Source organism: Loxodonta africana, chromosome 3 (genome assembly GCF_030014295.1).
Source record: "Loxodonta africana isolate mLoxAfr1 chromosome 3, mLoxAfr1.hap2, whole genome shotgun sequence".
In the NCBI taxonomy this organism is placed as follows: Eukaryota; Metazoa; Chordata; class Mammalia; order Proboscidea; family Elephantidae; genus Loxodonta; species Loxodonta africana.
In genome coordinates this window covers 50319318-50340812 of record NC_087344.1, presented here as the reverse complement: position 1 = coordinate 50340812, position 21495 = coordinate 50319318, and the positions used below count along the sequence as shown (strand labels likewise).

The following is a 21495-nucleotide window of genomic DNA, read 5'->3' as shown; positions in this document are numbered from 1 at the left end:
CGTAGCTGTATAGTAGGTTCTGAAGTGAGGTAGTACGAGTCCTCCTACTTTAGCCTGCTTCTTCAATAGTGCTTTACTTATCCGGGGCCTCTTCCCTTTCCATATAAAGTTAATGATAAGTTTTTCCATGTCTTTAAAGAATGTTGTTGGTATTTGGATTGGTATTGCATTGTATTTGTAAATCGCTTTGGTTAGAATTGTCATTTTCACAATGTTGAGTCTACCTATCCATGAGCATGGTATGTTTTTGTATTTGTGTAGATCTCTTTTGGTTTCTTGATGTAGTGTTTTATAGTTTTCCTTGTATAGGTCTTTTACAGCCCTGGTTAGATTTATGCCCAAGTATTTTATTTTTTTAGGGGCTATTATAAATGTTATTGTTTTCCTGATTTCCTTTTCATCTTCTCTTTATTGGTATATAGGAATCCAACTGATTTTTTGTATGTTTACCTTGTATCTTGCTACTCTGCTGAATCTTTCTATTAGTTCCAGTAGTTTTCTGGTGGAGTCTTTCGGATTTTCTTAGAATCATATCATCTGCAAATAGGGACAGTTTAACTTCTTCATCGCCAATCTGGATGCCCTTTATTCCTGTTTCTTGTTTTATTGCTCTAGCTAAGACTTCTAACACGATGTTAAATACGAGTGGTGATAAAGGGCATCCTTGTCTTGTTCCTGTTCTCAAGAGGAATGTTTTCAGCCTCTCTCCATTGAGAACAATGTTGGCCATTGGTTTTGCATAGATGCCCATTATTATGTTGAGGAATTTCCCTTCTATACCTATTTTATTGAGAGTTCTTGTCAGGAATTGGTGTTGGACTTTGTCAAATGCCTTTTCTGCGTCGATTGAGATGATCACGTGGTTCTTTTGTTTACTTTTATTTATGTGGCGTATTACATTGGTTGCTTTTCTAATGTTGAACCATCCTTGCTTACCTGGTATGAGTCCTTCTTGGTTATGGTGTATTATTTTTTTGATATGATGCATGTCGTGGATTGAATTGTGTCTGCCCAAAGATGTGTGTATCAACTTGGTTAAGCCATGATTCCCAATATAGTGTGGTTGTCCTCATTTTGTGATTGTAATTTTACATTAAGAGGATTAAGGTGGGATTGTAACACTACCCTCACTCAGGTCATCTCCGTGATCCAAGGTAAAAGGAGTTTCCCTGGGGTGTGGCCTGTACCACCTTTTATCTCTAAAGATAAAAGGAAAGGAAAGCAAGCAGAGAGTTGGGGACCTCATACCACCAAGAAAGCAGCACGGGGAGCAGAGCTCATCCTTTGGACCTGGGTTCCCTGCACCTGAGAAGCTCTTAGACCAGGAGAAGATTGAGGACAAGGACTTTCCTCCAGAGCTGACAGAGAGAGAAAGCCTTCCCCTGGAGCTGATGCTTTGCATCTGGACTTTTAGCTTACTTTACTGTGAGAAAACAAATTTCTCTTTGTTAAAGCCATCCACTTGTGGTATTTCTGTTATGGCAGCACTAGATGATGAAGACAATGCTGAATTCTATTGGCTATAATTTTGTTGAGAATTTTTGCATCTATATGCATGAGAGATATGGGTCTGTAATTTTCTTTCTTTGTGGTGTCTTGGCCTGGTTTTGGTTATCAGGGTTATGCCGGCCTCATAGAATGAATTTGGAAGTATCCCTTCGTTTTCTATGTTCTGAAGTAGTTTGAGTAGTACTGGTGTAAGCTCTTCTCTAAATGTTTGGTAGAATCCTCCAGTGAAGCCATCTGGGCCAGGGCTTTTTTTTTTTTTTTTATTACCTTTTCAATCTCTTCTCTTGTTATGAGTCTGTTCAAATTTTCAACGTGATTTTGTATTAGTTTGGGTAGGTAGTGTGTCTCTAGAAATTTGTGCATTTCCTCTAGGTTTATCAAATTTGTTGGAGTATGGTTTCTCATAATACTCTGTTATGATCCTTTTTATTTCAGTTGGGTCTGTTGTAATGTCCCCCATTTCATTTCTTATTTGGTTTATTTGTATCCTCTCCTGTTTTTCTTTTGTCAGTTTGGCCAGTGGTTTGTTGTTTTTGTTTATCCTTTCAAAGAACTAACTTTAGTTTTGTTCATTCTTTGTATTGTTTTTCTATTCTCTATTTCTGCTCTGATCTTTATTATTTCCTTTCTTCTGGTAGCTGTGGGTTTCTTTTGCTGTTCTCTTCCTATTTGTTCAAGTTGTGTAACTAATCTTCTTTTTGATGTGTGCAGCTAGTGCTATAAATTGACCTCTGAGGACTGCCTTTCCTGTGTCCCAAAGGTTTTGGTATGAGGTGTTTTCATTCTTGTTGGATTCTAGGAACTTTTTGATTCTATCTATTACCCAGTGGTTTTTCAGCAGGGTGTTATTCAGTTTCCATGTAATTGATTTTTTTTCCCTTACTCTTCTTGTTGTTAATTTCTATTTTGATGGCATTGTGGTCAGAGAAGATAGTTTATATTGTCTCAATGTTTTGGATTTTGCTGAAGGTTGCTCTGTGGTCTAAGATGTGGTCTATTCTGGAGAACATTCCATGTGTGTTGGAAAAGAACGTGTACTTTGCAGCTGTTGGGTGGAGTGTTCTATATACGTCTATGAGGTCAAATTGGCTGATTGTGCTCTTTAACTCTTCTGTGTCTTTGTTGAGTTTCTTCCTAGGTGTTCTGTCCTTTACTGAGAGTGGTGTGTTGAAATCGCCTATTGTTATTGTGGAACTGTCAATTTCTGTTTTCAGTGCTGTTAGAGTTTGTTCTGTGTATTTTGGAGTCTCGTCATTGGGTGCGTAGATGTTTATTCTGGTTAAGTCTTCATGATGGATTGTCCCTTTAATCATTACATAGTGCCATTCTTTGTCTTTTATGGTGGATTTTGTTTTAAAGTCTATCTTCTCTGAAATTAATATTGCCACTCCTGTTCTTTTTTGGTAGTTATTTGCTTGATATATTTTTTTCCATTCTTGGACTTTTAATAAATTTATGTCTTTGTTTTTAAGGTGTGTCTATTGTAGACAGCATATTGATGGACCCTGTTTTTTAATCCGATCTGTCACTCTGTGTCTCCTTATGGGTGCGTTTAGGCCATTTACATTCAGTGTAATTATTGATAGGTGTGAGTTTATTCTGTCATTTTGTAGTGCTTTTTTTGTGGTGCTAACATTTTCTTTGTTTCTCTTACTCTCCTGTGCTGAGTTCCTTTTGTTTGTGCATTTCTTTTGTTTTTGTAGATTTAGTTTTTATTGAGACTTTATGTTTTTCTTCTTTATTTTGATGAGTAGGTTTGTTAACTTTCTTTGTGGTTACCTTGAAATTTACACTTATCTTCCTCGGTTTGAACCAGCCTATTATTAATTGGTATCGCCTTGCCTTCCTCTCCATTAGAAGTATATACCTATACCATTTATTCCCTCTTTTATTGTTCTGATGTTGTTGTCATTTACAGATTAACTTCTCTGGTTCCCTGTTGCAATTGTTTTGGTTTTGGATAGTCCTTGAGAGTTCATTTCCTAGGTTGGTATCTGTCTGGTACAATCTTGCATCCTAGATTCAGGCTGTGGTCTGATGTTGTTTGCTCTCAGGGCAAAAGGACTCCCTTTAATAATTCTTGTAAGCTTGGTTTTGTTTTTACATATTCCCTTAATTTCTGTTTATCTGGAAACGTCCTAATTTCGCCATCATATTTGAACAAAAGTTTTGCAGGATATATTATTCTTGGTTGGCAATTTTTTTCTTTCGATATCTTATATATGTCAGCCCATTGCCTTCTTGCCTGCATGGTTTCTGCTGAATAATCAGAGCTTAGTCTTATTGTTTCTCCTTTGTATGTGATTTTTTGTTTTTCTCAAGCTGCTCTCAGGATTTTTTCTTCGTCTTTGGTTTTAGTGAGTGTGATTATGATATGCCTTGGTTATTTTCTTTTGGGGTCTATCCTATATGGGGTTCATTGAGCTTCTTGGATGGTCAGCTTTTTATCACTCATGATATTAGGGAAGTTTTCTGTCTGCAGTTTTTCAATGATCCTCTCTGTCTTTTCTGTTTTCTCTCCCTGTTCTGGAACTCCGATCACTCACAAAGTTTTGCATTTGATTCTATCCAACGTAATTTTCAGGATTTCTCCACTTTTCTTTGTTCTTTTTTCTGATTTTTCCTCAAACAGAGTTGTATCCAAGTGTTTGTCTTCAATTTCACTGATTCTGTCTTCCATTGTTTCAAACCTGCTCCTCAACCCTTCTATGACACTGTCCATTTCTGAAATCTTGTTGTTTATGTTTTGGATTTCTAGTTGTTGTTTTTGAATGGTTTCTAGTTGTGAATTTATTTTGGCATTTTGTTCCTGTGTTACTTTCCTGAATTGTTTCATTTTTTTTGGTCTATTTTCCATGAATTTGTCTGCCTTTTCCATAAATTTGTCTGTTTTTTCCTCATTTTTGTCTGCTTTAACTTTTGTATTGCCCTGAGTAGTAGAGATTTGAATTCCCTGTCAGGTAGTTCTAGTGCCTTTTCTTCTACTGGAATGTCCTCTGGTGTTTTATTTTGGACTTCTACTAGAACCATCCTGTCCTTTTTTAAATATGTTTTAATATTGTCTGCTGTCTTTGAGACATTCAGTAGTTATTTTCGTCATTTCTTGATTGTAGATTTATTTGTTTCATCCTGCTTTTTTGTTTTATTTAGTTATGTCTGAGCAGGCAGGCTGTGTGTTCTTCGCTGTTTACTCATCTGTAGTCATGACACTTCTCACCTCCTTATCCAATGGGCAGGGCCAGTCAATTAGCTGTGGTGTAGTAGGGCATGTCCAGCTGAAGGGGAGGGGCTGGGATGGGTTGTTTGTGGCAAGTACTAGGGCCAACAGGGTGGGCCAGGAATCAATGCTGGGCAGGTTCCAGTAACCTGTGCCTGTGGTGTTCAGTGCAAGGTGTAGGAAGGCAGGAATGAGAGGGGACATTGCGATGTGTTGAGCTAATAGGGGTATGGGAAAGAGGGGAGAGAGGAGAGAGAAACAGAAGCCAAAAACAGAGAAGCAAACAAAGAAAGGAAAAAGAAAAGAAAAAAAAGAGTGCTAAGGGAACTTGCCTTTGGAGTAGAGAGAAGAGAAACCGAGAAATAGAGAAAAGCAAAAAAAGAAAAAGTGGGAAAAAAACAACAAAAAGCTGGGTGAAAATTTGGAAAAGAAAAGAAAAGCCCCCAGGAGTCCCAGAGTCCCACTGGTATGGCTGCAAAGACCAGGGAAATAACTCACAGGATGCAGAGTATAGTCTGGGTAGAGAGGATATAGATGTCACACAGCACCAGGTATTTAGGAGACAGGAAAAGAACGTAAGTGTAGAGAGACAAGAACTGAGAAATGAAGACAGACAGAAAGGGAAAAGGAGAGGGAGAGAAAAAAGAAAGAAAGAAAGAAAATGCCCCAGGTATCCCACCTACACAGCTGAGCAGAATGGGGGAGTGGCTCCTAAGCCATGCAGTACAGCCCTGCTAGAAGGGACTCCCAAGCTGTGAAAAGAAAAAGAAAACAAACAAAACAGAACAAAGCAAAACAGTACAAAAAAAAAAAAAAAAAAAACCCATTGATTCCACCGAGGTGGTATTGTGATATCGTGGACCAGGGGAGTGGTTCCCCAGTTAAATGTGGCTTCACAGCTTTTCAAGAAGCAGCAAAGATGGCACATGGAACCAGGTGTTCCAGAGAAAGTAGGGGCAGGTGGTAGGAGGCACACAAGAAACCAAAAGAGACAGAAAGAACCAACACCAGCTCAATGGCCCAGCCAGTGTGGGCAGGGTGAATCCAAGCAGCCCAAGACTAAAGCAGTTGTCTTCTGGCCAAGAGACTGCCACTGGTGGGAAGCAGAGGAGGCTGAAAGCGGGAGGAAGAAAGGTGGGCGCTCTGTGTCCTGTTGGGAACTCCGTGAAGTTCCTTTCATGCACTCCCTGTGTGCCAACTTCCTATGTGGGTGGGGCAAATCCAAGTGGCACCGACGCTGTACTTCCCAGAGGGCCGAGCCACCACAGCTGGCCAGGAAGCTCTGAGGTAGAGCAGCAGAGAAAGAATGGGGGGTGGAAAAGGGTGTATCGCTGGTTACTGGGTGCTCTGTCTCCTGTTTGGAGTTCCAGGAAGCTGCTCTCCCTTGCTCCCTGCCTGCCGATCTCCGACAGGAGTCCAAAATGGTGATCCGTGGTGCGTTAGCTGATGGACCCCTCCGTTTGTATCTCTCCTCGTTCTCTGTCTTCTGTCAGTTACTTATTCCATTCGGTGCTTGGCTGAGTTTTTTTTATCTCTTCATTTGACACTTCAGGTTCCAGGAATGACGTTTGTTTCTGTTTTACTTAGTTTTTTGGGTCTTTGCTGTAGAGGGACGTCATGGTGCTTCTGTCTATGGTGACATGTTGGCTGGAAGCCCTCTCAGCAAAATCTTTTTGAGATTATCTGTCTCATTTTATATATTGACATCTTTTTCCTTTTTAGGCCGTGTTGTTTTTCCTGGTATGGCTTGAGGCTCACAATTTACTTATCCTTCAACTTGTTGATGATTGTTCAGATTGCTTCCAGTTTCAAGCATTATGAATGAGGCTTCTTCAGTGAAAATTCTTAGCCAAGTCTTCTTTTGCCCATAGGCACTCATTTCTCTTGGTTCTATTTCGGGGAGTGGAATTACTGGTCAGAGGATAGGTGTGTGTTTAACTTTCCTGTTGTTGTTAGCTGCTGTTGACTCAGGGTGACCCATGCACAATGTAACAAATGCTGCCTCATCTTGCACCACCTCCACGATCAGTTGGGAATCAGGCCATTGGGACCCATAGAGTTTTCTTTGGCTGATTTTTGGAAGTAGATCACTAGTCCTTTCTTCCTAGTCCGTCTTAGCCTGGAAGCTCTGTTGAAACCTGTCCGGCATCATAGTAACATGCAGGCCTCCACTGACAGATGGGCGGTGGATATGCGTAAGGTACATTAGCCAGGAATTGCCCTGTGTCTCCTGCATGGAAGGCAAGAACTCTACCACTGAGCTACCACTGCCCTCTTAACTTTAGAAGCTACTAAACCCTTCTGCAAGGTGGCTGGACCACTTGACTCTCTCACTAGCAGTGCCTGAGTGTTCCTGAGTGCCTGCTCCTCTTCGTTTTTTGTCAAAACTTTCCTCACAGCGTTCCCCCTCCCCTACCACATCAGACCCTGGCATTCATGCTTTCCCTCTTTCTCTCTGTCTCCAGGTGCTCCGAGATTGGGAGGAAATGCTGATTTGGTGAGCCTTCATATGATTTGGGGCCAGCTGCTCTGTTCCCTGCAGGTATATTAGGATTGCAGGGGACTCATCTCAGGGGAGAGTTGGGTTCCAGTCTAGCCCTCCCACAGCTCCTGGCCTCGCACAGCACCTGCTGCAGCAGATTGTCCAGCCTGCGCTTTCCTCATCTGTAAAGTCAAGGGGTTGGTCTTTACCAGGGGTTGGCTTCAGAATTGGGTGTGGTGTCCACCGCAGACTGAATCACTCACTTTCATTTACAGATATTTACTGGGTGATTTCTGTGTGCCAGCCCTGGGCTCTATGCTGGGATACCTGGGGAACAGACCACATGTGTCTCAAACTCTTGTGGAGCCACCATTAGAGCATGTGATAGAGAGGTTAAACAAATAGACATGAAAATACATATATAAATATAAGTACATAGTGATAAGTGAAAAAGGAAGACAGAAGAATTGATGCATTTGAACTGTGGTGTTGGCTAATAATATTGAATGTACTACAGACTGCCAGAAGAATGAACAAGTCAGTCTAAGAAGAAATAGAACCATTCTTACAACCTTAGAAGTGAGGGTGGCAAGACTTCTTCATGCTTACTTTGGACATGTCAGCAGGAGGGTCAGCAAAAATGAGGGAAACCCTCAGTAAGATGGACTGACACCATAGCGACAACACTGGACTCAAATATACCATCGATCGTGAACATGGCACAGGACAGGGCAAGGTTTTGTTCCATTGTACATAAGGTGGCCGTGAGTCAGAGTCAATTCCATGGCAACTAACAGCAGCAACAAATACTGTGCTATGAGAGAGAATTACTGGGCCTGGAGCAGGTGCTGCCTCTGACGCCCTGAGGGTGGGCTTGGGCCTGAGTCTGTCGACATCATTCTCTGGTGCACCACCGATTAAGGACCACTGGACTGGTTGATCTATGAGGTTTTTTTTCGGGTGAATGTTATGAGTGTTGGATTTCTTTTTTTTTTTTTTGAATTTTTTTCGTAGTTGAGTTTTTGCAGTATCATGTAGATTTTAGAGGTCAGATGCTGATCAGAAAGGTCGCAGCTAAAAACTTTTTCCCAGTCTGCAGGCAATCTTTTTACTCTTTTGGTGAAGTCTTTGGATGAGCATAGGTGTTTCATTTTTAGGAGCTCCCAGTTATCTAGTTTCTCTTCTGCATTGTTAGTAATGTTTTGTATAGTGTTTATGCCATGTATTAGGGCTCCTAACATTGTCCCTATTTTTTCTTCCATGATCTTTATTTTAGATTTTATATTTAGGTCTTTGATCCATTTTGAGTTCATTTTTGTGCATGGAGTGAGGTATGGGTCTTGTTTCATTTTTTTGCAGATGGATATCCAGTTATGCCAGCACCATTTGTTAAAAAGACTGTCTTTTCCCCATTTAACTGACTTAGGGCCTTTGTCAAATACCAGCAGCTCATATGTGGATGGATTTATGTCTGGATTCTCAATTCTGTTCCATTGGTCTATGTATCTGTTGTTCTACCAGTACCAGGCTGTTTTGACTACTGTGGCGGTATAACAGGTTCTAAAATCAGATAGAGTGAGGCCTCCCACCTTGTTCTTCTTTTTCGGTAATGCTTTACTTATCCGGGGCCTCTTTCCCTTCCATATGAAGTTGGTGATTTGTTTCTCCATCTCATTAAAAAATGCCATTGGAATTTGGATCAGAATTGCATTGTGTCTATAGATTGCTTTTGGTAGAATCGACATTTTTACAATGTTGTGTCTTCCTATCCCTGAGCACGGTATGTTTTTCCACTTATGTAGGTCTCTTTTGGTTTCTTGCAATAGTGTCTTGTAGTTTTCTTTGTATAAGTCTTTTACATCTCTGGTAAGACTTATTCCTAAGTATTTTATCTTCTTAGGGGCTACTGTAAATGATATTGATTTGGTGATTTCCTCTTTGATGTTCTTTTTGTTGGTGTAGAGGAATCCAACTGATTTTAGTATGTTTATCTTGTATCCTGATACTCTGCTGAACTCTCCTATTAGTTTCAGTAGTTTTCTTGAGGATTCTTTAGGGTTTTCTGTGTATAAGATCATGTCATCTGCAAATAGAGATACTTTGACTTCTTCCTTACCAATCTGGATGGGCTTTATTTCTTTACCTAGCCTAATTGCTCCAGCTAGGGCTTCCAGCACAATGTTAAGTGTGGTGATAAAGGTCATCCTTGTCTGGTTCCCATTCTGAAGGGGAATGCCTTCAGGCTCTCTCCATTTAGGATGATGTTGGCTGTTGGCTTTGTATAAATGCCCTTTACTATGTTGAGGAATTTCCCTTCTATTCCTATTTTGCTGAGAGTTTTTATCACGAATGGGTGTTGGTCTTTGTCATGTCAAGATCAGGTGGTTCTTGTCTTTTTTGTTTGTTTGTTTGTTTATATGATGGATTCCATTAATTGTTTTTCTAACGTTGAACCATCCCTGCATTAAAAAAAAAAAAAAACAAAACTGCATACCTGGTATAAATCCCACTTGGTCATGCTGAATTATTTTTTTTGATATGTTGTTGAATTCTATTCTCTAGAATTTTGAGGATTTTTGCATCTAAGTTCATGAGGGATATAGGTCTGTAATTTTCTTTTCTTTCTTTTTTTTTTTTTTTGTGGTGTTTTTACCTGGTTTTGGTATCAGGGATATGCCGGCTTCATAGAATGAGTTTGGGAGTATTCCATCCTTTTCTATGCTCTGAAATACCTTTAGTAGCAATGGTGTTAACTTTTCTCTGAAAGTGTGGCAGAATCTCCAGTGAAGCTGTCTGGGCCAGGGCTTTTTTCTGGGGGGGGGGTGGGGGGACTTTTTTAATTACCTTTTCAATCTCTTCTTTCGTTATGGGTTTCTTTAGTTGTTCTTCCTCTGTGTTAATTTAGGTAGGTAGTGTGTTTCTTAGAAATTCATCTATTTCTTCTAGGTTTTCAAATTTGTTAGAGTACAATTCTTTATGGTAATCTGATATGATTCTTTTAATTTCAGTTGGGTCTGTTGTAATATCACCCATCTTATTTCTTAACCGTGTTATTTGCTTCCTCTTCTGTTTTTCTTTTGCCAGTTTGGCCAATGGTTTATCAATTTGTTAATTTTTTCAGAGAACCAGCTTTTGGTCTTGTTAACTCTTTTGGTAGTTTTTCTGTTCTCTATTTTGTTTAATTCTGCTCTAACTTTTAATATTTGCTGTCTTCTGATGCCTGAGGGTTTCTTTTGTTGCTCTATTTGTTCAAGTCGTAGGGATAATCCTTTGATTTGGCCTTTTCTTTTTTTTTGTACTTGTGCATGTATTAATAGTAATTGACCTCTGAGCACTGCTTTAGCTGTGTCCTAAAGGTTCTGATAGGAAGTGTTTGCATTGGGCTCTATAAATTTCTTTATTCCATCCTTAATTTCTTCTATAACCCAGTAGTTTTTGAGCAGGGTATTGTTCAGTTTCCAAGTGTTTGATTTCTTTTCCCTGCTCTTTTTGTTGTTCATTTTTACTTTTATGGCCTTATGGTCAGAGAAGATGCTTTGTAATATTCTGATGTTTTGGATTCCAGTAAAACTTGTTTTATGACCTAATATGTGGTCTATTCTAGAGAATGTTCCATGTGTGCTGGAAAAGAAAGCATACTTGGCTGCTGTTGGATGGAGTGTTCTGTATATGTCGATGAGGTCAAGTTGTTTGATTGTGGCATTTAGATCTTCCCATGTCTTTACTGAGCTTCTTTCTGGATGTTCTGTCCTTCACAGAAAGTGGTGTGTTGAAGTCTTCTACTATTATTGTGCAGCTGTCTATCTCACTTTTTAATGCTGTTAGAGTTTATTTTATGTATCTTGAAGACCTGTCATTGGGTGCATAAATATTTAATATGGTTATATCCTCCTGGTATATTGTCACTTTAATCATTATATAGTGTTCTTCCTTATTCTTTGTGGTGGATTTAATGTCAAAGTCTATGTTGTCAGAAATTAGTATCGCTACTCCTGCTCTTTTTTGATTGTTGTCTGCTTGATATATGTTTTTCCATCCTTTGAGTTTTAGTTTTTTTGTGTCATTAAGTCTAGGGTGTGTCTCTTGTAGGTGGCATATAGACAGATCGTGTTTTTTAATCCATTCTGCTACTTTCTGTCTCTTTACTGGTGTATTTAGTCCATTTACATTCAGTGTAATTATGAATAGATACGAGTTTAGTGCTGTTATTTTGGTGTTTTTTTTGTATGTTGTTGACAGTTTCTTTTTCCCACTTAATTTTTGGTGTTGAGTAATTTATCTTTATATATTGTCTTTTCCTCTTAATTGTTGTTGATTTTGTTTTTGCTGAATCTCTTTTTTGTATTTTATTTCGATGAGTAGGATTGTTCGTCTCCTTTGTGGTTACCTTCATATTTACCCGTATTTTTCTAAGTTTAAACCTAACTTTTCTTTATATCACCTTGACTTCCTCTCCATATGAAACATCTATGACTACATTTCTTAGTATCTCTTTATTGTTTTAATGTACTCTTATTTTACATCACGACATCTCTGTTTCCCTGTTTTGAGCCTTTTTTTAATCTTGATTTATTTTTGTGATTTCTCTATCTGGGTTGACATCTGGTTGCTCTGTCCTGTGTTCTTGTTTTGGGTTGATATCTGATATTATTGATTTTCTAACCAGAGAACTCCCTTCAGTATTTCTTGTAGTTTTGGTTTGTTTTTTTCAAATTCCCAGAGATTTTGTTTAACTGGAAATGTCCTAATTTAGCCTTCATGTGTGAGAGATGGTTTTGCTGGATATATGCTTCTTGGCTGGCAATTTTTTTCCTTCAGTGCTTTATATAAGTCATCCCACTGCCTTCTTGCTGCATGGTTTCTGCTGAGTAGTCTGAAGTTATTCTTATTGACTCTCCTTTGTAGGTGACTTTTCGTTTATCCCTAGCTGCTCTTAAAAACTCTCTCTTTATCTTTGGTTTTGGCAAGTTTGTTTATAATATGTCTGGGTGACTTTCTTTTGAGATCTACCTTATGTGGAGTTCGATGAGTATCTTGGATAGATATCTCCTCATCTTTCAGGATATCAGGGAAGCTTTCTGCCAACAAACCTTCAACAATTCTCTTGTATTTTTTTGTTATCCTTTTCTGTTCTTGTACTCCAGTCACTTGTAGGTTATTTCTCTTGATAAAGTCCCACATGATTCTTAGGGCGTCTTCATTTTTTTAAACTCTTTTATCTGATTTTTCTTCAAATATATTGGTACCAAGTGTTTTATCTTCAATCTCACTAATTCTACCTTCCAACTCCTCAGTTCTTCTCCTCTGACTTTCTGTTGAGTTGTCTAATTCTGTAATTTGTTATCCTTCTGAATTTCTGGTTGCTGTCTCTCTGTGGATTCTTGCAGCCTATGAAATTTTGTATTAAGTTCTTGAATAACATCTTTAATTTCTTCAACTGCTTTATCTGTGTGTTCCTTGGCTTGTTCTGCATTTTGCCTGATCTCCTTCCTGCTGTCTTGAAGAGTTCTGTATATTAATCTTTTGTATTCTGCATCTGGTAATTCAACTAATACACCTTCATCTGGAAGATTCCATGTTTCTTTGTTTTGAGAGCTTGTTGAAGCGATCATGATCAGCTTCTTTATCTGATTTGGTATTGACTGTTGTCTTCAAGCAATGTACAAGTTATCGTATTAGTTTATTTTATGTTTGCTTACTGTATCCTAGCTTCTTACTTTATTTTGTTTTGATATGCCTAAATAGGCTGCTTGAGTGAGCTAGTTTGATTATTTTTTCCTTTGAAGCTCTAACATCCTATCACCAGATGGCTAGAGTTTTTACCAGGTATTCTGGGTTTTATATGAACCTAGGAGTCCATTCACTTTTCTTGTATGGATTCAGCTCAGGTGTCCAGGTTGTTGGTCATCAAGGGTGCGGTACAGTCTCTGTCCTACAGTCTTAGAGGGGTTGGGGTAATTGGTGTAGGTACAGGTATCTTGTTGCAGCAGGGGGTCATGGTCTGAACAAGGCAGGGGGCTGACAACCATGCCTCATGTGTCTGTAAGGAAAGCATGTCCCTGTTGCCTAGAGTGCACCGGTGGGTGGGTTCTGCAGCTGGACCATGGGCACCCAATGCTTTTTGTTGTAAGGACTGGAAAGTACACCTTATCCTTGAACCCCGTTTGTGGGTGGCTAGGTGATGTGGGTGGGGCCGCCCATCCTTAGGAACCTGACATGGGTAGGTGAGGACCCTGTTTGATAGGCAAAGCAGTGTCAAACATCAAATGCCCACCTCTCCACTGCACAGCTGAAACAGTTGCAGTCTGCCAACAAGGGCCTAGTCTCCTGAAATGGACCCACACGGGTCCATGCAGGGGCAAAAAATATTCAGTGTCCATGGACCTTTTGTCCCTGGACAGGAGCTGCTTCTGTCTTGAGCTCCCCAGCTTAGTGGAGCTGGCAGATTATCTTTTCCCCCAATTGTTAATTTATTCCTTCTCCAAGGCCAGGAAAATGGCTCAGGACATGCAGCAAGACCTATCCCAGGCCCAAGGAAGTCGACAGCCACTGAAGCTGGCTTGGGGGCTGGGGCCATGGTAAAATAAATGCACATACTTAGCTTTTGCCGAGAGTACCATTCTTCTCTGGTTCCGGAGGTGTGAGTAGGCTGTGCGGCTCGCTGTCTCTCCCTGAGGAAACTGCGTCTGGAAAGCTACCACCAGCCCCATCGCGGTCGCTCCAGGGAATGGTGCCTGAGGCTTCCCTGTTATTTAAGTCCCGCAATCCCTCTCCACTTCTGAACCATCTTCCCCTCCCCCTGCCGCTTAGTCCATTTTCTAACTTTGCCTTTGATGTTCAGGGCTCCTAGTTTGTCATAAATATAATTGTTTCACTTGTTTTTTGGCGTCTTTGTTGTAAGAAGGATCACTGGAAGTGTCTCACTACTCTACCATTTTGGTCCCACCTCAGCCTTGAGGGATTTTTAAAGATTATTTGTAGTTTTGCCATGTGCTTGTATGCTCTGACTTTAAACCTAACTTCTACTTCACATAGCTTGATTTTCTCTTAAAAATAAAAAAATGAGGGGGGGGGAACATTGTGCTTCCTGGAATTGTGGGACTTGAGGGTAGAAGCTGAAAACACTGAGAATTCTGTCCCAGCAAGTCCCTTCTAAGGAGTCCTGGTGATGCAGTGGTTAAGTGCTCACTTGTTAACTGAAAGATTGGTGTTTCAAACCCACCAGCCACTCCACAGGAGAAAAATGTGGCAGTCTGCTTCCATAAAGATTACTGCCTTGGAAACCCTATGGGACAGTCCTACTCTGTCCTATAGGGTCACTATGAGTTGTAATCGAGTTGATGGCAATGGGTTAAATCGCTTCTGCTCTGGGCTCCTCAGGGGTCAGATGTTTGAAAGGTGTCTCTTGCCCCTTCGTGCGATCTCCCAAATAAAGGGGGAGAACCAGGCAGTGCTACATCCCAGGGCCATCCTAGCACTTTCTCCTTGAATTGAGAAGGCCCATCACATGGTCAGCTCTTTTGAGGCCACAGGACTGTCTGCCCCACAGCCAGGTCCCCAGCCTGGCACAAAGCTCCTAGTAGGGGTGCGTCTTTCGTGGATTCTAATTATTTGAATTTGAAATAGAACCATATAAAAATATCTATGAGCAAAATTTGGAATAGTTCAGACAGCCCCTTCCTCTCTTATTAAGAAGTCCTGGTGGCACAAAGGTTAACTGCTTGTCTGCTAACTGAAAGGTTGGAGGTTCAAACTTACCCAGTGGGTCCTTAGGAGAAAGACCTGGTGATCTGCTCCTGTAGCGATTACAGCCTAGAAAACCCTAGGGGGCAGTAGGGCAGTCCTACTCTGTTACATGGGGTCGCCATGAGTTGAAAATTGATTCAGCAACTAACAACTCCCCCTTGCCCCCCCAACCACCCCTTCCACCCACGCCTAATTAGAAAACTCACTGGGAACAGCAAGATTTGCAAGCTGGAGTGCAGTGATTAAGACGCCACCTTTGGAGTTGGACAGACTTGAGTTCTGTATCTGCTTTGTCCCTGGCAGGCATCGCGACCACATGTTTAACACTGTTGCCACAAGGTGGTGCCACTTCAACTAGGGAGGAGAAATACAGAACAGTCTGCCTTCTTTGTCAGTGTTGGTGCCTCAGAAGGTTGGCTGGAATTTTGGTGACTCTTGCTTTGCTATTTTTAAATTCACTGTTGTTATAATTTAAAACAATGGAAAGAAACCTCTGACACGTTATCTACCTCTTCATTAGGAGTTTGTGCGAGCCCCAGGGCTGAAAAGCGTGTCACAAGTGGGTAACCTTATTGTGGAATGTCTACGTGATACCAGGTCATGGTCAAAGTCAAGCAGCTGCCTGGATGAACTGAGAAAGCTATGAATAGATCGGAAAACTTTCACAGATCTAAGAAGGCCCCTCTGCAGGCTTGAGTCCTCTCTCTTACTCATCTAGTGCTGCTATAGCAGAAATACCACAAGTGGATGGCTTTAACAAAGAGAAATTTATTCTCTCATAGTCTCGGAGGCTGGAAGTCCAAATTCAGGGTGCCAGCTCCAGGGGAAGGTTTTCTCTCTGTTGGCTCTGGGGGAAGGTCCTTGTCGTCAATCTTTCTCTGTTGAGGAGCTCTCAGTGCAGGGACCCCAGGTCTAAAGGACACGCTATTCTCCTGGCTCTTGTTTCTTGGTGGTGTGAGATCCCCTTGTCTCTCTGCTCCCATCTCTCTTTTATTTCTCAAAAGAGATTGACTCAAGATAGAATCTAACCTTGTACATTGAGTCCTGCCTCATTAACATCACTGCCTCTAATCCTGCTTTATGAACATCATAGAGGTAGGATTTACAACACACAGGAAAATCATAAAAAAACCAAAACCAAACCCAGTGCCGTCGAGTTGCTTCCGACTCATAGCGACCCTATATCAGGTGACAAAGTGGTGGACAACCACACAATACTGGGAATCATGGCCTAGCCAAATTGACACACATTTTGGGGAGACGCAATTCAATCCGTAACAGGGAGTTTGGATTCTGAAACCGAAAAGACAGAAAAGTTGACAATAACAACAACAACAACAAATCCTGTAGGAGCCTGACTGGCATCTCATTTGGACTCTTACCCTTGGATCCTGGCCCACGGGCTGTCGGCTTCTCTTGTCTCACATTATTCCTTAAGCATTTTTCTACATCTCCTCAGTCTTTGTAATCGCTAGTTCAAATGGCTTTATAATGTTCCATTTCAGTGATATGCAATAATGTACCAAACCATTTCCCTAATGTTAGCCATTTAGGTGATATCCAATTTTTGGCTAACACGATCACAAATGTCTTTATATACATCGAGCTTTTGGCCTTAATAGAATTACTTCCTTAGAATATGTTTCCAGGAGTGGAATCACTGGGCCAGAGGTAGAAACGTCTCCACGGATCCTGTTACTTGTGAGTTTGTGTCATTATTTGGCATGCTTCTCACGCCTCCTTTGATTCCAGAAAAGGATTTGAGATAGCTTGAGAAAGACAAGCAGGAGACCCGGGTTCGATTCCTGGTCAGTATACCTCGTGCACAGCTACACCTGTCTGTCTGTGGAGGGTTGTGTGTTGCTATGATGCTGGACAGGTTTCAGCAGAGCTTCCAGACTAAGACAGAGTATGAAGAAGGCCTGGTGAGCTACTTCTGAAAATCAGCCAGTGAAAACCCTGTGGATCACAATGGTCTGATCCTCAACTGGTCATGGGGATGGTGGTGTAGGACCGGGCAGTGTTTTGTTCCATTGTACATGGGATCGCTGTAAGTCGGGGGCCAACTGGATGGCAGCTAAGACCAAATACAAATGATGTAGTAGAACAAAATAGAGAGAGGGGAAATCTGAGGAATGAAGAAAATAAGAGTAAGTTCGGTACCCAGAAATACTTATGGTGAGGTCTTACCTACTTGCTAGCGATGGCCTGCAAATTTGGCTTTGCAGCTGAAGCAAGATAAGATCCCTCATAAGATCCACAGCCTCCATAAGACAGAAGCTGCATTTTTCAGGAGAATCAGCCTTGGTACTGTGACCTAAGAAATTGCCTCCCTCAGTTGACATGAAAAGGGAGTATTGTTGTTGGGTGCCACTGAGGTGATTCTGACCACAGTGACCCCATGAGACCGAGCAGAAATGCTCCATAGGGGTTTTTTTTTTTTTAATAATTTTTGTTGTGCTTTAAGTGAACGTTTACAAATCAAGCCAGTCTCTCACAAAAAACCCATATACACCTTGCTACACACTCCCAATTACTCTCTCCCTCCACTCTCTATTTTTGTGTCCATTTCGCCAGCTTCTAACCCCCTCCACCCTCTCATCTCCCCTCCAGGCAGGGGATGCCAACATAGACTCAAGTGTCTACCTGATCCAAGAAGCTCACTCCTCACCAGCATACCTCTCCAACCCATTGTCCAGGCCAAACCATGTCTGAAGAGCTGACTTCTGGAACGGTTCCTGTCCTGGGGCAACAGAATGTCTGGGGGCCATGACCACCGGAGTCCTTCCCGTCTCAGCCAGACCATTAAGTTTGGTCTTATGAGAATTTGGGGTCTGCATCCCACTGCTCTCCTGCTCTCTCAGGGGTTCTCTGTTGTGTTCCCTGTCAGGGCAGTCATCAGTTGTAGCGAGGCACCATCTAGTTCTTCTGGTCTCAGGATGATGTAGTCTCTGGTTCACGTGGCCCTTTCTGTCTCTTGGGCTTGTAATCGCCTTGTGTCCTTGGTGTTCTCCATTCTCTTCTGATCCAGGTGGGTTGAGACCAACTGATGCATCTTAGATGGCTGCTGCTAGCTTTTAAAACCCCAGAGGCCACTCTTCAAAGTGGGATGCAGAATGTTTTCTTAATAGATTTTATTATGCCAATTGACTTAGATATCCCCTGAAACCATGGTCCCCAGACCCCTGCCCTTGCTACGCTGGCCTTCGAAGCATTCAGTTTATTCAGGAAACTTCTTTGCTTTTGGTTTAGTCCAATTGTGCTGACCCCCACGTATTGTGTGCTGTCTTTCCCTTCACCTAAAGTAGTTCTTATCTACTATCTAATTAGTGAAGGCCCCTCTCCCATCCTCCCTCCCTCCCTCCCCCTTCTCGTAACCACAAAAGAATGTTTTCTTCTCAGTTTAAACTATTTCTCAAGTTCTTATAATACTGGTCTTATACAATATTTGTCCTTTTGCAACTGACTAATTTCACTAATTTCAGGTTCCTCCATGTTATAAAATGTTTCACAGATTCCTCACTGTTCTTTATCGATGCGTAGTATTCCAGTGTGTGAATATACCACAATTTATTTATCCATTCATCCAGTGATGGGCACCTTGGTTGCTTCCATCTTTTTGCTATCGTAAACAGTGCTGCAATAAACATGGGTGTGCATATATCTGTTCGTGTAAAGGCTCTTATTTCTCTAGGATATATTCCAAGGAGTGGGACTGCTGGATCATATGGTAGTTCTATTTCTAGCTTTTTAAGGAAGCACCAAATCGATTTCCAAAGTGGTTGTACCATTTGACATTCCCACCAGCAGTGTAGAAGTGTTCCAGTCTCCCCACAACCTCTCCAACATTTATTATTTTGTGTTTTTTGGATTAATGCCAGCCTTGTTGGAGTGAGATGGAATCTCATTGTAGTTTTGATCTGCATTTCTCTAATGGCTAATGATTGTGAGCATTTCCTCATGTATCTGTTAGCTTCCTGAATGCCTTCTTTAGTGAAGTGTCGGTTCATATCTTTTGTCCATTTTTTTAATTGGGTTATTTGTCTTTTTGCCCCATAGGGTTTTCTAGGCTGTAATCTTTACGGGAGCAGATTGCCAGGTCTTTCTCCTGAGGAGCCATTGATTGGGTTTGAACCACCAACCTTTCAGTCAGCGGCCAAGAGTTTAACTGTTGTGCCACCAGGGCTCCCTTTCATAGAGAGGATACTGTGTGATACAGTGGACACTTTCCTCACTATATTCCTACAAAAAAAAAAAAAAAAGAGGAACACAAGCTTTATGTGGCTCTTTTTAGTGCGATTCTCAGTGTAAATGAGGACATAGTTTTCTCAGTTTGGTCTTTTAGCCCCCAAGACAGAAGAACCCATCTTTCCTTTACCATTGTTTCCCCTCAGTGCCTGTGCAGGAGCTTTGTACCCCGGGGTGCCGTGTGTGTGTGTGTGCACATGTGTGTGGACATGTGTGTGTGGAGATGTGTGCATGTATGGGGACATGTGTGCACATGTGGACATGTGTGCATGTATGGATGTGTGTGGACATGTGTATGGACGTGTGTGGACATGTGTGCGTGTGCGGACATGTGTGGACATGTGCACTGTGTAGACATGTGTGTGTCTATGGACATCTGTGCACGCATGTACGTTTTCACCATCTTGTAAATCATGACCTCAAACAATACTTAGGTGGAAAGGGAAAGGCCTCTGCCAAACCCCACCCCAAATCCTGTTCCTCAGTAGTAGCCACTGCTAATAGTTGGTGTTTCCTTCCAGACTTTTCTTCCTTTCTATTATCTACCTGCCTGCCCGCCTGCCCACCTACCCACCCATCTATCTATTTATCTTTACAAAGTGTTCTGTAACTTGTTTTTAAAGCCGCTTGTAAAATTTCTACATTCTCCTTTTTCTCCCCCAACTTTATCTAATCAGCATTGTATTGGTTTCCCAGGGCTGCTGTAACAAAATGCCACAAATTGAGTGGCTTCTAGGAGGAGAAATTTATCGTCGCAGAGTTCTGGAGGCTAGTTGTTTGCATTGAGGATATGGCAGGGCCATGCGCTCTCTGAAACTCTAGGGGAAGATCCTCCCCTGTCTCTCTCAGCTCTGGTCGTCCTGGGTGTTCCTTGGCTTTGTTGATGGATCTTCATATGGTCTTCCCCCGAGTGTCTCTCTGTCTCTCTTCTTCTCTTTTAAAAGAATTGAAATTAGCACCCACCCTACTCCAGTATGACCTCATGTTGACTGATAACATCTTTAAAAACTTTATTTACAAACAAACATTCACAGGTTATGGGGGTTAAAATTTCACCATATCTTTTTGGAGGGACACAATTCAGTCCATAACACATCTGATATTTTTATCGTTTCTCTGAAGTAAAACTTTGTTTTTGTTTCCTGCCTGTGTCTGCCTGACACTGAGACCCTGCCTTCAGGGGAAATCAAACAGTCTCGGGCTGGGGACAGGCTGGATGGTGCCAAGAAGTGAGGTAAGGAACTCTGGTCTGTGTTTTGGTGACGAATTAGTGTTTGTGTCTACTTCTTGCAGAACAGAAAGACCATGGATTTGAGGTGGCCTCTGCTCCCCCTAAAGACAGGGCCTCTGGCAGTAACCCCGAGTCAGATGCTGGCCCGTTCCCAGAAGGCCCGGGGAACTCCGACCAGCCAGACGCCGTGGCTAGTTTGCCCACACCCAGTGATATCTTCGTGTCCTACTCTACCTTCCCAGGTGAGTGCACCAGGAGACACGTCCTCCTAGCCCAGTGAGTCCTCTCACTTGCCCTAGAGGCAGTTGTGGTGGGGAAATAAGAGACCCGTTCTTGAGTCCTGGTTCTGCCTCTTGCCACCTGTGTGACTCTGAGCCCTGCTCAGGGTGAGGCAAGGCGGTGCCTAGGGTGCAAAGTTTAAGGAGGCACGTGCTCTCGGGTTGGTGCGCTTCATCTCCTCCCCCCGGTCCTGGCCCTCCCTCAGCCTCCTCATCTTTAAAATGGGAATGTAATCGTACCTCAGGAGTTGTCATGGGGATTAAACAAGGTGGCTGGCATGTCACTGAGCACAGAGCTTGGCACAGAATAGGTGGTAGTTTTCTAATGCCTATGCAGGAGACACCTGACTTTCCTGAGCCTTATTTTCCTGGTCGAGAGGGTAGGAACCATAACCAAAGTCACAAGATGGTTGTGAGGATGAAATAAGATCACAGAGGGGACAGAGCCGCAGAGATGTGGGCTGCTACTGCTAGACTTGAAACTGTGCCAAGCCTCCATGCCCAGGGAGGGGGGTGACCCATGGGGGCCCTGGCCCACCAGCAAGGTCCAGCCTTTCTCTTTCTAAGTTTTTGTCTCCTGGAGGGGTACCAAGAGTGGCTCCTGGTACATGGAGACCCTAGATGGCGTCTTTGAGCAGTGGGCTGACTCTGAAGACCTACAGACCCTCCTGCTCAGGGTGAGTCCTGCCTTCCAGCAGAAGGAGGCACATGTTGGGAGTGAGCGGGGTGCCCTCCTCAGGGCAGGTAGGGGTGCCGAGCAGAGCGCTGGCCTGAGTTGAGAAAG

At 42.1% G+C, this 21495-nt stretch overlaps 1 pseudogene; it reads left to right on the top strand.

The window, feature by feature from the left end:
• Nucleotides 1-21495, top strand: part of LOC104846181 (caspase-9-like) — a 31403-nt pseudogene that overhangs the window by 8595 nt on the left and 1313 nt on the right.